The sequence below is a fragment of the Papaver somniferum genome, unplaced genomic scaffold (assembly GCF_003573695.1).
Source record: "Papaver somniferum cultivar HN1 unplaced genomic scaffold, ASM357369v1 unplaced-scaffold_137, whole genome shotgun sequence".
Lineage (NCBI taxonomy): Eukaryota > Viridiplantae > Streptophyta > Magnoliopsida > Ranunculales > Papaveraceae > Papaver > Papaver somniferum.
This window is the reverse complement of record NW_020622934.1, coordinates 14,469,866-14,485,643: the sequence shown is the minus strand read 5'-3', so window position 1 is coordinate 14,485,643 and position 15,778 is coordinate 14,469,866.

Below are 15,778 nucleotides of genomic sequence, written 5' to 3'. Positions count from 1 at the left end.
CCCATTCCAAGCCGACCAACGCCTGCGGCTCCCATTCCAAGCCGACCAACGCCTGCAGCTCCCATTCCAAGCTGACCAACGTCTGCGGCTCCCATTCCAAGCGAACCAATGCCTGTGGCTCCCATTCCAATCCGACCAACGCCAGCGGCTCCGCTCAAGCCGCACCAACGCCGACAACTCGCTAATCCAGCACCTCCGCGTTCCCTTGCCCGACCAAGATGACGCGTGACCAAGCCAAGCCGACAGTATGCATCTCAACCAGCAACCGCGTTTATCAAGGTCAAGCCAGCAACATCACGAGTAGAATTTACGCAAGGCCGCCAACACAAGAATCACGAATTCTTCCTACCTCTCGAAAAAAGTTGGTCGGGTCTTCCTGACCATCTTTTGATGACTTTCCATTTCGATTTTGTCCTGGCCACTCACCATCTTATGCTTACCTCGGAACAATGCTCTTGTTTCGAGCTAAGCAGGGGACTTAATGTTGATGGTAGTTTTTAGCTTAGGGTTAAAATCGTAAAACCTTACATCTGACATGACGTTACTACAACCACTAGCGCATTTATTGAATCATTCAACATACCTATGTAAGAATACCAGGGTCCCTTTTTTTTTATACATGTGTCATGTTCCACGGCAGAACCCTTAGTATTGACCGACATCATCTTCATACATACCAAACCCTAATTCTCATGATACCGCCCCAAGGCATGCCAACCATGCCAGCCGCACCACTGTGCCAATGGAAAACCATGCCAGCGACATCATCTCCGCGCCAAGGAATGCCAACCATGCCAGCCGCACCACTGTGCCAACGCCAAACCATGCCAGCCACATCTCCGCGCCAAGGCATGCCAACCATGCCAGCCGCACCACTGTGCCAATGGAAAACCATGCTAACCACATATCCACGCCAAGGCATGCCAACCATGCCAGCCACACCACTGTGCCAATAGCAAACCACGCCAGCCACATCTCCGTGCCAAGGTATGCCAACTATGCCATCCGCACCACTGTGCCAATGGCAAACCATGCCAGCCACGTCTACCGCGCCAGGTAATTCCAACCATGCTAGCCGCACCATGCGCCAATGGCATGCCAAACCCTTGGCCCCACCATGCCAAGCCAACCGCACCTTTCCTTGGCCCCAACCATGCTAGACCCACCATGCGCCAATGGCATGCCAAACCCTTGGCCCCACCATGCCAAGCCAACCGCGCCTTGCCTTGGCCCCAACCATGCTAGCCGCACCATGTGCCAATGGCATGCCAAACCCTTGGGCCCACCATGATAAGCCAACCGCACCTTGCCTTGGCCCCACCATGCCAAGCGGTCCGTACCAAACCCTTGGCCCCACTATGCCAAGCCATCGGCGCCATTGGCCTTGGTCCCACCATGTCGGCCTTCCCTATGCTGCTACCAAAACGAAGGCGTGCGACGATCAACGACCACCCTTCCATCCTAGATGCAAATCCTAGTCATCCAAAGTCGCCAAACAGCGCATGGTAACCTTTGGCCCAAAACCCTAGTTTTGGCCACGCCAAACCGCTCCAAGGCATGCCATGCCGGCCTTCCCCATGCAGCTACCAAAACGAAGGCGTGCGACGATCAACGGCCACCCTTCCATCGTAGATGCAAATCCTAGTCGCCAAACAACGCATGGTAACCTTTGGCCCAAAACCCTAGTTTTGGCCACGCCAAACCGCGCAAGGGCATGCCATGCCACATGTGCCAATGGCATGCCAACTACCTTTCCGCGCCACACCATGCCGGCCTTCCCTATGCGGCTACCAAAACGAAGGCGTGCGACGATCAACGGCCACCGTTCCATCCTAGATGCAAATCCTATCCATCCAAGGTAGCCAAACAACGCTTGGTAACCTTTGGCCCAAAACCCTAGTTTTGGCCACGCCAAACCGCGCCAAGGCAAACCATGCCACATGTGCCAATGGCATGCCAACCACCCTGTTGCGCCATACCATGCCGTCCTTCCCCATGCGGCTACCAAAACGAAGGTGTGCGACGATCAACGGCCACCCTTCCATCCTAGATGCAAATCCTAGCCGTCCAAGGTTTCCCAAACAACGCATGGTAACCTTTGGCCCAAAACCCTAGTTCTAGCCACGCCAAACCGCGCCAAGGCATGGCATGCCAACCACCTTGTCGTGTCATACCATGCCGGCCTTCCCTATGCGGCTACCAAAACGAAGGCATGTAACAATCAACAACCACTTTTTCATCTAAGATGCATATCTTAGCCGTCCAAGGTTACCAGCTAACGCATAGCAACCTTTGGCCCTAGTTTGTTCGCGCCTAAACAAAGCCAAAACCCTAACTTTTGGACGCGCATAAACTGGGCCATATTAAAGCCATACTGATCATACTTTCATGCCACTGGATACCAAACGAAAAGTTTCAATAATCAACGGCTACGTTTCTCTTAAGATGCAAAATCTCGACCGTTGAAGGTCACCACCGAGCCGGCAAGTCTCCCAAGCTCAACTTGCCAGACAACAACAACATGCTACATGTTTTCCATGAAAATACTCGGGACATTAACACATGTCACAAACTGGGGGATGCTCATTGGGTATTGGTTTGGAGGTGTACAGCATGCGGCGTACACTACACTCGTTATTAGAAAGTGTCATAAGGATGAGGCGGTTAGTAAATACAGGGAGTAATGGTGAAACGCTTTCTTTTATGGAACATCAATTCTAAGGGTTACCGGTTACCACCTCCTCCCATTTACTCACCTGTTTTCCATTTCTTAATGAGACCAGAGTACGTTTCACTTCGACTTGTATAAATAGGCATTACCTATTTCCACCGAACAACAAGTTCTCGTCAGGAGCATACAACACTCAGAAAACGTTTGCTAGCTTTCCCATCTGTTAGCTTCCCACTTTCTGATACAAGTCACAAAACAACTACTCTTCCAGAATCAACTATTCTGGTCTCAACACTCTCTTCGCTTCCCTCCTCAAAACCAACTCTTCTCCTCTACTTTGTGACCGAAGCAAGTCTGGAACGACCATTTCTTGGTTTAGGCCGGACTTGTACAGATTGATATCTCGAATCTAAAGTACTCCCTTGTAGTACATTTTTTAGGGTTTAGATTTGTTTCTCACCCACATCACACGAAATTACGGAAACCAGCAGAAATTATTTTCACCCTCAAATATTAGCAAATAACAGGAATGAGGTTATCATCGAGCTCAAAAGACTTTTTAAAGCTAACTTCCATCTTGGTTTCTTCCATAGTGTACTTGCTCAATCAACCCAAAGAGAGCACCGATGTTATTGTACCAGAGTATATCAAGGAGAAAGTCTCCTAACATATATTTAAAGGTACATGCACGAGAAACCTAGGGTTCCTTATGGGCGTAGACGAAGGGGCCGAGTGCACTGAATTGTGATCGAGACCCAAATAGCAAGGTCAAGGACCAGATGGAGCAAAGCGTATTGAGATCCATAACAGGAGTTTGTGAAGCTAAAAAGACTTAACTATCATTTTAGGAAAATCAGCTAGTGATTTTTCTTGAGAAAGCATTGCGGGACCGAAAGAAAGTTCTGAGCAAACAGGACAAAAAATATCTCAAAACAACATAGACCATTTGTCAAGAAGTGGTTATCTTCTTGAAAATTATGTGTATCTTCTCATTGGTCCATAAAGAAGATATACATAAGGAACTGGTCAAGTTGTCTGATGATGAACATGATGTTCATCAGAGATATTGATATATCCTGGATTTCTCTCTTGAACTATGATAGAATGCTTATGCACATCCATAAAAGAATTGACTAGAGAGGAACATGGATTACCTGAATCAGCTGCTTTTCTCACCTTCTTGATTTTGCTTTGGAGACGATTGATATTGGTCTTGAGTTCTGAAACACGATTGTTGATGTTCATGTAGTCAGGAACACTTATTTTTGAAGCAAGATCATTGTTGAGGGAAAAAGAGGATTTTGGAAGAAAAAAAAAATCTTTCTTCGATTTCTTTTTCTCCTTACAAGTCTTTCAGAGAGATTAGTCATCCATATAACATTGTTCTTTTTTCATTGTAATCCGAAGAAATATCACGTTTACAGTCAGGAAGTGTCTCATTACATCACTTTTCTTGATTGTGGAATGAGTTTTTAACTGGACCCTTAGGAACAAGTTTTATTACTTCCTTAGACACCCATATGGGAATGTTAAGAAGTTTTTCATTCCATAGACGAAGATGAAATTTTCTTTCGATGTGACCTTTCTTTCCGCAAAAGTAAAAGTTGATAGGATTATATTCCATTCTCAACTGACTCATCTTTGTAGATAGATGATCCTTATTTCTAGGTACATCTGTTGCTGCAGCTTGAAGGGGATCTTTTGTCTTTACAAAACCCATCTTTCCAGACCTTTAAGCATTTGTACCTCTATAGCCTAGACCACGTGTATCTCGATGATCTTTACATCCCAGCATAGAAGACAGTTTTGTAGAGCTAGAATTGAATTTTTTTAAATTCTCTTTCAAAGCTTTGACTTTTTCAAGAGCAGCACAAAGATCAGTCTCCAATTGTTTTTCTCTAGAGAGAAAAACTTCTTCTCTGTCATTCAAACATTTTTTTGGGAGTCATATCTTGCTTCGGTTTCTGCAAGTCTTTCTTTCAACACAAAGATATTTAGACGAAGATCTTCGCATTAAGACATCTTTGAAAAGAATCTTCGTCACGATTTTTAATATTGGCTTGTAGCAAAATATACCCACGATCGTACCCTTTGAAGAGTTTTCCCAATTTTCTGGTTTTAATGCAGAGAGGAGTTAGAAATTCAGTCAAACAAGATGTTGACCTTTTTTTCTTTAGAAGACGATCAAACAGGATGATGTACTGAGATACTTCCTATTCGAAATTTGGTCACTCTTCTGAATCACTATCATCAGAGATCTCATACAATTGTTCATCAAGACGAGCCTCCTAGTTAGAAGTGGATTTAGAGGATAACGGAGTCGAATCATAAATCTTAGTCGACTCAGGATTTTTATCCAAGATGGAATATTCCTGGACTGGTGATGAGTGACTTGAGATATTCTTGTCCATATCAGATCGCTACAAACATAGACTTATAAGGTCTTAACGTGTTTTCCTGCTCTGATACCAACTGAACAAGCGGGGGTTTAACAACCACACTCAATAATTCGTTTGGAAATCTGAGAGGACTTACTCCAATACACTTTCTAAAGAATCAATTAGACATTCAGACGCAATCTAGATAAAAATATATCAAAGAGTTTAATATCTCTAACTCTTAATTCAATCCGCAATCAGCAAATAGAAATCTGCGAGCCTGATTGAATATAAGAGGAGTTAACTTGAACGGTACCAAATACCAATGTTCAAGTGTCAATCAATGTAAATCAATAACCAAAGGTTGAATATTCTAATTGATTGATCTTAACGCACAACCTGTGATATTTCAATAGTATAACAAAATATAATGCGGAAATGAAATAATACAGACACCGTAATTTTATTAACGAGGAAACCGCAAATGCTGAAAACCCCCGAGACCTAGTACAGATTGAACACCATACTGCATTAAGCCGCTAAATACACTAGCCTACTACCAATGAACTTCGGACTGGACTGTAGTTTAACCCTAATAAAACTCACACTGATTCAAGGTACAGTTGCGTTCCTTACTTCTATGATCCCAGCAGGATACTACGCACTTGATTCCCTTAGTTGATCTCACCCACAACCAAGACTTGCTATGACCCAAAGTCGAAGACTTGATAAACAAATCTGTCTCAGACAGAAAAGTCTATAGGATTGAATAAATCTTCTCTCCCACAGAAATACCCAAGAGTTTTTGTTCCATCTTTTTATAAATCAAGGTGAACAAGAACCAATTAATAAACCGGACTTATATTCCCGAACAACATCCTAGTATTATCAATCACCTCACAATAATCTAAATCGTATGATGGCGAAACTAGATATTGTGGAATCACAAACGATGAGACGAAGATGTTTGTGATCATGTTTTATCTTGCCTATCGGAGAAATTAATCTCGAGCAAATCTTAGATAAGATAGTACTCAAATGATAGAATCGGGTAAGATCAGAACACGCAACTACAAGAGAAATAGTTGGGTCCGGCTTCACAATACCAATGAAGTCTTTCAACTCGTTAACCTACGAGGTTTAGGAAAACCTAAGGTTAAACGAGAATCGACTCTATCTTATGCAACTAGTAACACACAGAAGTGCGGGGATTAGGTTTCCCAGTTGCTAGAGTTCTCCTTTATATAGTTTTCAAATCAGGGTTTGCAATCCAAGTTACCTTGGTAATAAAGCATTCAATATTCACCGTTAGATGAAAAACCTTATTCAACCAAGCTAATATCTTTCAACCGTTAGATCGAACTTAGCTTGTTACACGCAAATGAAATGTACCCTCATTTAGGTTTATGAACCGTACCCAAACGTGTACACCCATGTAGGCTCAACAATGGTCAACCGAAGTTAGCCATATGACAACTCTCATATCAACCATGTTCTTCTTATCCATAACTATTTCAAATGACTTAAATGAAACTAGTTAAAGAGTCGTTAAATTGCTATATTCTCATAGAAGTATACAAGAACACAATCGAAAAAAATAGGTTTGACTCACTCAAATTAATTCATGAACATTATAGCCACGGTTTGCAAAGATTGCATTCCTTATTATATAAATGTTTAATTTCATGTGCACAACCGATTTTAGAAAGTAACCCACTCAAGTACACAAACAGGTACGCATACTTGAGTAGCCGGACATGAGTTCGGTTACGCTGGTACGCGTACGGGTGCGCATACTTCAACACATTCCAAACTCCAGCAGATTTTCACGGACGTGAACTTTCCGCCGGTATGCGTACGGGTACGCATACTTGCCCAGACATCAGTACCCACCAGTACGCGTACGGGTATGCATTCTTCAGGTTCCCGGTTTTGAACTTGTACACTAATGTGATTAAAACACTATGGTTATACCCAAACATGGTCACATGATTCTAAACTCTTTATTTCAATCATTGAAACTTTCTTAGAGGATGTTATATAGTTGTTGTTCACAAACTATTTTTCGTCAAAGCGATTTTCAAGTTATTGAAATTATCATAATGAAACATTTCAAGACAACACCAAATGATTGTATCACACAAACCATATAAGATGTGACTCGACAATTTTCATATGATCTTATTCGTACTTTCGTCACGAATGTAAGATGCATTCGGCCGAAGCGAAATCTTTCCAACACATATTTCGAGAAATATATAAGCGAGATAAACTCGGCTCGAAATCTCAAATGTATATAATAGAAAACTATATCGTAACACGACTTATGTCTCAATATAGGAGATAGAGTAGAAATAGACTTTTCAAGTGATAGATAAGTTTCAGTCTCAACATACCTTTTGTCGATGAAGTTCCACAAGATCTCCTTAGTAGTTCTTGTTGTGTCTTTTACTTTTATATTTCCGTAATTATAATTGTTTTTGTTATAATTAGAAGTAAAATACACAAACGTTAATTCCTATTTACTTGATAGTAATCCTATTGTGTTTGGTTAAGTCCGAACCAACTATCAAGTAAACATACTTCATTGTTGTATTGTCTCGATCTTGTATCCATAGTCAATCACACAAGTTATCTTGTTGTCGTATTTTCTCGATCTCGTATCCATATACTATCACACGAAGTGTGAACCGATTAGTTGTATTGTCTCGACTCAGTCCATAGATAATCACTTTCTGAGAAAGGACTTATAGGTGGAAAATTTTTAGATTGAGGTATATTTGGGTACCCTCGTCTTTTCAATTGGTATCAGAGCAGGCAAACACGAAAAGATCTAGCAATCTATGTTTGGTGCGATCCAACCTATAAGAAAATCAATCTTATAAATGATTCAGTTAACGTAAGTCAAGATGAAAAATCAGCACTTGAGGATAACATCTTATGTGAATCTACTGAACAGGCTGACCCCTATAATGTAGATTCTGGTGATTGGCAAACCTTCCTTGAAAAATAACTTGATGAAATTTCTGAAGATGGTGACTCGGAAATCGATCAAGAGGTTGAAGAAGTTATGTCAGAGTTTACCTCTATACTAAGTGCTATCTCTACAAGAAAACTTTCTACCGCAGATGTGATTGACCTCATTGCTCCTCTCAGTAGAGAAAATAAGAAACTAAGAAAGATTATCTCTGGTTTCTTCTATGGATATCAGAATTCCAGATATATTCTTAAGGACTACAAAGATAGTCTACACTCAAAAACCCCTTGAGTTTGAGAATCTCAACAGTAAACATTACTTGTTAAATAAGAAGCTTGTTGAGACAAAAGCAAGGATTAGTTCTCAACAATCAACAAGTGCGGAACACAATGAGTCTGATTCCTTCAAAAAAAATCTTCTTGAGGATCAACTAAATGAAGCTCTTGAAATAATCAAGGCCTTAGAATAGGAAGTTGTAAGTATAAGAAGACTCAATGATAGCACAATCAATTTATCTTCCTTGTTGGATGCAGGAAGAAGTCATGGCGATAAACGTGGATTAGGATATGATGGAATTGATACTTCGTCAATAAACAAGGAAGTAAAATTTGTTGACCCTTCCACTCAAGAAAATCCACCTGAACAAACTTGTTCGCCTGAGTCACCTAAGTGCTCAAATGAGATTCTGACAGAAAACATCTCTGAAAGCAATCAGAGAAAGACCTCAACTCAGGATCAACATAGTAACCGAACGTCTCATAAAGGTAAAACTAAAAACTTTATTTATTTCAATAAGCATTGTTATTATTGTAGAGACAAGGGTCATATGCAAACAGACTGTAAAATTCGAAAGATGCAAAATGCTCTATTATTTGTATCTAAAGAATTGAACAATGTCATCTCCAAAAACTCCTCAGATCATCATTGTCCTGTGAGACAAACAAATTATTACAAAAATTCAAAATAATATCCTAAAAGGAAAAATAATAGAAAGGGTAACACCTTGATCAATGGGGATATGAGATCTGATGTTTCAAGATGGAAAGATGCAATGTCACTAGAAATGAAGAACCTTCATTCAAAATCCACCTACAAGTTGATACCAAAATCCGACAAGGTATCCAAAAGGAAGTTATCTAAAACAGATTTTAAGAAAAAAATCTGGTTGTAATCTTAGACAAAGATGACTATGAATGTCTAATGCTTAGACTCAAAAAGAATCTAGAGATATCCAGCAATATAAATGTGCAAACATCTTTCGATGATCTTCTACACTATAGAAAAAAAAAAAAGTTAACCAGGACTCCATGAATTTCTCAAAACTTGCGATATCTTCTTTGCATGTTTAGTGTAAGTTTTTGTTTCGGTATTTGAAGCTTTCCTAATTAAAGTAGTTGCCTTGAAAAAAGAAAACAAGTGACTATAAATAGGTCTGATTATGCTCGTGTGATATCACAATCCTGTGATACAATACTTTCTTCTTATGAAGGTAGCGAGGAAGAATTAACTGAAGAACAGGGACCCAATCTCTTTATGACTGTTCAACATCGAGACCGTCTCAAAGAAAAAATTATTCAAACAAGAGGTGTTTTTGCTGAACTCAAGGTTCTAGTTGAAGAACTTGAAAAACAGGTAGTGGTTGCTGACAAGTCTCTTGAGACATGCTTCAAAAGTTTGAACACTGAAGAAACCTCGGTGAACAACAGGAGCACCACTAGAGATTAGGTTATTTGCTGTATACTTAATCCAGAATAATAGATATCAATTTTTGATTTCTTTCAATAATTGTATTAGGTATATTTTGAGTTAAACTATCTTATTATGAATAAAATTATTTGGTTTATAATTTTTCTTGTGATAATTTACGATTACATAGCCTGTACTTGAATGCGTTATATTATTGCTATGTATGTTTATGGGGTGTTTGATTTCGGTTTTCATAACCTTGATATTCGATCTCATATGTTGTGAACCCTTATGGTTTTGGTGACTTTTTGGTTTAGCAGGATTAAGTTCTAGCCCATGTTGGTAGGCTTTATCAAAGGATCATGAGGGGTTCCGATTGAAACAATATGTGAAAAAGTCACAATATGTTGAATCGTTTGGTTTAGTATAAAAGCATATGTTTTTTGGGGTTTTCAATTTTTGCTTGCAATAGTTAAAACCGGTTTTCAACCTTTCTCTGGTAAAGGTTGGTTGTTGTTATTCTTTTGTTTTGCATAAGGATGACAACATAATGATATTTCGGTATCAATTCTCCCTGGAAAGAAGATGCAAACATATTGGAGAAGAGGATGCGAAATTTGAGGTAACGACTTTGTTAGTTAATCGTTTTCCTGTTTAAGAAAATCCTGATTTTATTGCGTACATTTATTGCTTTTGCTTAAAACAATTTGGGTATAATTGATGTTTTATTCCATTTTTGTGTATGGATGTGTGTGTGATTCAATTGTTTCCGGTTAAGAAAAACTATTGTTATCTTGCTTTATTGTTTGGTATCAATCGTTTAGGCTTACACAATTTCGGTGCAATTGCGGTGCTTTAATGTCTATGTTGTTTCAATTGCCTCCGGTTGAGGTAAATAATTATGAAAGTTGATTTATTTGGTTTGTATGAATTGTTTATGGCTTAACAAAAGAAAAAGTTTTTGGGATGAATTGTTCAAGTCTAATCGAATGCCTTAACAAGAAATGCTAGTTAACTAACCTAGTACTTGTCTTGTTTAAAAGTGAAAGGTCTAAGTTATATGAATAATTAGAACCTGGTGAGAAAAATAGAGTTATCTTTATTTTGGTCTTATTGAACAAGTGATTGTATTTGTACAGTCGGTTTAGCAAAGGAACTAAGGTGCTTAGTCGATTTTTGGTTTGCTAAACTATTAGGGAAAATTGCTTCGGGCAATTGTTTCCTTGGTAACATATCAAAACAAAATTACTTTGTAGTTCCGATTTTGATATTGGTTATCAAAAATTGTGTGTGGAACCCTCGTGCTTAACTCTATAGGTTGCAAGTCTTGTGAGATTTGTAAGATCCTTTCGGTTTGTCCTTTATTTGCTCATACCTTTGTCATTTTGTGACAAAAAGGGGGAGAAATATATGGAGTAAACGAGTGATACTGCTATTGATTTATATTGATTGGTATCACTAAGGGAAAGGACATTGGTGCTTAAACGTTTTATCTAACGAAAGAGTAAAGCATAGACTAAGAGGGAGTAGCATACCATATTGATGCTTGTAGTTATATGGACTACAAGGGAATAACAAAGACGCGCGGATTGAAAAAATCTACCTATCTTACCTTTAGGGGGAGTATTAACTTTGTTATTTTTTTATGGGTAAAAACTATTTCTGTTGGTTTAGGTAATTTGGGTGTGTGGATGAGAAACGAGTTTAAACCTAAAACAAATGCACTGCACGGGAGTACTTTTAGATTCGAGAGATCAATCTGTACAATCCTGGCCGAAACCAAGAAATGGACGTTCCAGTCTTGCTTCGGTCACAAAGTGAAGGAGAAGGTTTGGTTCTAGGGAGGGAAGCGAAGCAGGTGTTGAGACCAAAATGGTTAATTCTGAAGGTGTGGCTATTTTATGACTTGTATCAGAATTTTGAAACTGGCTTGCGGAATGAAAGCTATCAGTTCTTTGGTATTTTTTTGGATCCTCTGTTGTTGTTCTCACCAAAATCTTGTTTTTTTTTATGGAAAAATAGGTAAAACCTATTTATATAAGTCATAATTGAATACACCCTGGTCTCGTAGGAAGTGGGAGTGATTGAGTGATGGAAGAGTGGAGTAACGTATAACTGCTAGAAACCACGCCTCCACAATAAAGGAAGCGGGTTTGTTTACACCCACTACTTCTTGCCTCCACTAACTTTCATGTTTTCCTGACACTTTCTTATGATGGACGTGTTGCACGCCGCACGCTGTAAACCTCCAGACCAATACCCTAGTGAGCATTCCCCAGTTTGTGACATGTTTGATGTCTCGAGTGTTTTCGTAAAAAACGTTTAGCATATTGTTACGTGTGGAAAGTCAAAGTCAAGAGACTTGTCATAGGAAAATAGCATGTGATGCTATTAGGCTTGCCTTGGCTGGGCGCCTAAAACTTTCCACAGGCCTGTCAATTCCATGGCGAATTTGGACGGCCGAGATTGTAGCTTATGAGAAAGGATAGCCATTGATTATGGACACATCTTGTTGTATATCAAAGTGGTGCCATTGTCATGGTGGCGCCTGGCGCAGCGGCATGCCAGTGGCGTAGCCGTGGCAGCTGTTTTGGCATATTGGTGTTAGACCCAAATATGGCTCCGACAACATTGGCCCTATTGCCACATCAATCCCAATGCTCTGGAAAATGTTACTTGGCTTGGTTGGCATAGCAATTTTACCTAAATTGGCTTGGTGCATACGGCATGCGACATATGGCATGTGGCCGTGGCGCATCGACGTTTTGTGCAAATGGTGCCATAGACACGCCAAAGGAACCATAGCCAGGCCATCATATGGAAACAGCCAAATGAGCAAGGATTACCACAGGTGGCTATGATATGGCATCTTTGTTAGGGATTCCTGGCTCTCGCACGGTTCGTGGCATGTTATGGGGCCCGAAGTGGCATAATTTTTGCCACGATTGGAAATTAGGGTTTCGACCATGCAATGTAGTGTTTCTGGTTAGGATAACCACATTGAAGTCTGTTATGGTGTTGGCCACGAACAGAAGATGGGTTGGCACGTAAGTGCATTATTTATGGTATGTTCCCACGTTCGGCATGCTTCTGTGGTAAAGCGGCATGTTTGGCAGGCCGATTAGTGTTTTGGCGAGGCATGTCATGTTCGACAAGCTACAAATATGCCGTAACGGAATGTCACGTTTGGCATGCCAATTAGCGTATTGGCACAACTTCAGAAAGCGACTATCTGGCGCAACTTTGCCTCTTTTGGTATTGTGGCAGGTTTAGAGCAAACTGATTGGTCGATTAAAAGAGGGGCCTCCCAAGCATGGATGTGGCCACACTTCCAGTGTGCGTGTCGTGGATTTAGAGAGACCTGATTGGTCGTGGGAAAAAAGGTCGGCAAGTATGGGCCCAGCCACAACTTATGTGCGTGTGGCGGGTTTAAGACGACCTGATCGGTCGAGGGAAATAGGGTCGGTTAGGCAACATGGGACGTGGACAATGGCAAATGGCGCCGGCTAGCCTAAGGCATGGCCACGCCTCCCTTTGCTGCTGCCGTTATTCTGCGGCTCCTTTATTTCTTGTTTTCTGATTCTGGGCAAGATTTTGCACCTACTAATCCATGGCGGATTAATTACCTAGTTTTCCTAGGCTTAATTTCGACAGGCAAGGTCTGATATACTGCGCAAGGCGTAAAACCCTAATTTTGCAAATTAGTCAGGGTAATATCTGGATCCTGTGAATTATCACAAAATTGATTGAATTCTATGTGTTGACATAGAGTTCTTTAAGTTCATTGCCAGAGAGCAGTACGCTTTCTGATTGAATACTTTATGCAAAGACCTTATCCTTGATACTTGGAAATTCGTGCTACTCTGCTGCGAGTGAACACAAATTGTCATGCCATATCAACATTAAGGGTTCATCCAGGGAACATAACACAGAAGGCATTTAAAGAAACTTATATTAACTGAATAATACAGGCAAGGTGCCAAAATTTACAAAATATATGGAATTGTTGGTACATGCACCATTCTGGATAAATTTCATATATATATATATATATTGAGTTGCTCAATAAATGCGTCAGTGAAGAGGTTGAACACTCATAACTTTCACATGGTTTTGTCTCTTTGCGGAGTGACGGCCTATTAAATACAGGGTTTTACAAATTTATCCCTGAACTAAAAACCACCATCAACATTAAGTCCCCTGCTTAGCACGTAACAGTGGCCTTATTGCGGGGTAAGCAGGAGATGGTGCCAGACAAGGATAAAAAATCGAAAGCGTAAAACATGAAAGAATTGCCAGAAAAATTTGACCAACCTTTGGCAAGAGGCATGAGTAGTCTACGATCCTTGTGTTGGTGACTTGGCGTACTTCTGGCTCGCCTATAGGGTGTTGGTGCTTGGAGTTGCAACTTCGGCCATGGAGCGTTGATGCTAGCGCTGCAACTTTGTCCACGGGACGATGCAGGTCGAGCGCCTGATGTGCTAGCGGGTTCCTGGTTCGGCTATAGGGTGCTGATGGCAGGGAGCATTTGGAGTGGTGCTGGCATGGCCGTGGGGATTGGCGCCATGGAATGTCGACACCGAGGGCCCAGCTGCTTTCTTCCGTGCGTGGCCCAAAAGGGAAACCCTCTTCTACTCAAAATCCAAAAGCGCCACGCATATAAAAGGCATTACTCCCCTTCTTTATTCTTTGTATCGTCAGCTTTGTTTCCGCGTCTTTGTGTTAGCAGAAAAGGTGCATTATTCGTGCTCGGTGGAAGGAACAACAGCAGTAAAAGCAGGCGAGCATATTTCAGGTGTGTATTCCAACGTTCCTTCTTTTGTTTGCTCTTATTTGTTGGTGTAAACCCTGGCCATAGGCATGACCTCCATGAGCTTGTAAAATTACTTCAATATGAATGATTCCTCTTCGCTAATAGTATTGTGGTAGCATTAGTCACAACGTGAACAATAACGAAACCAATCATTATGTTAGGAAAGCATGTACGGGCGGACGACTCTGTATGCTCCTTTCTCCCATAAAACCTAGCTGTAGGGTTTCCTTTTGTCCATGAGCAAAACTCCCGCGGAAAAGTATGATATGGCCGAGAGCATACTTCCTGCAGCATTGTATGGTTTTGGCCAAGAGCATATTTCCCGCGACATCACGTATATCTCGTTGAGCAAGCATCAGTCCCCATTCCTTTTGGACGTGAGTGCTATAACATGTGGCTAAAAGATAAATTTCCCGTAGAAAATTTGTTGTTGCCTCTCGATTATTATACCCAGATTTTGAGAAAATATCCATGCATGGTTTTCTTTGAAGTAGTAACGTTTCCGTTTTGCTTCGTTGTGGTTACTTCGTAAGTGAAAGCAGCATAAGGAATTTTGTTAAGATGTCATCTGAAAGCAGTTCTGCCGCCGCGTCGAAAAATGTTAACAACTCCAAGCCGAACACGGATGATGAGTTCTTTACAAAATTGCTACAATTACGAGGACCCATCCCAAATACGTGGCAACCCTTCTGACTGATTCATAGAATGAAGGAGATTCCCAATCAGTCTATCCAAGGCGTATAATGAGGTTTTTCCTTCAGAAGAACGAGTATCCGGCCTCTCCCATAGACTTCAAAATCCGTCATACTCCATTGCGCTCTTATGATAAATTGATTTCATGATAAACCAAGACCATGTAAGGGCTAATCTGGCTGGGGCGCAAATCATGAATGTTGTCATGGCATCTACGACACTTCAAATCAGAAAAGATGCTGCAGGTTTGATTACTTTCATCTCCAGATGGTGTCCGGAAACTCATACGACTATATGTAGATGGGGTGAGATGGCCATTTCTTTGGAAGCGTAGCCGTTTTGTTGACTCTTCCAATAATTAGGAATCTTAACGTCATATTATCTGAGGAAGAAGAAGAAATGCATGCCACTTTGGTCACGAAAGCAATACGATATGTTCGGAAGGATTATGAGGAAAAGTTCTTCTATAACTGGTGGGTGTCTGAATGGTTCCCTGATGAGCCGGAGTCGGATCAGGTGATGGATGATACACTCCATGTTGCTGCATTTTTAGCTCTGTG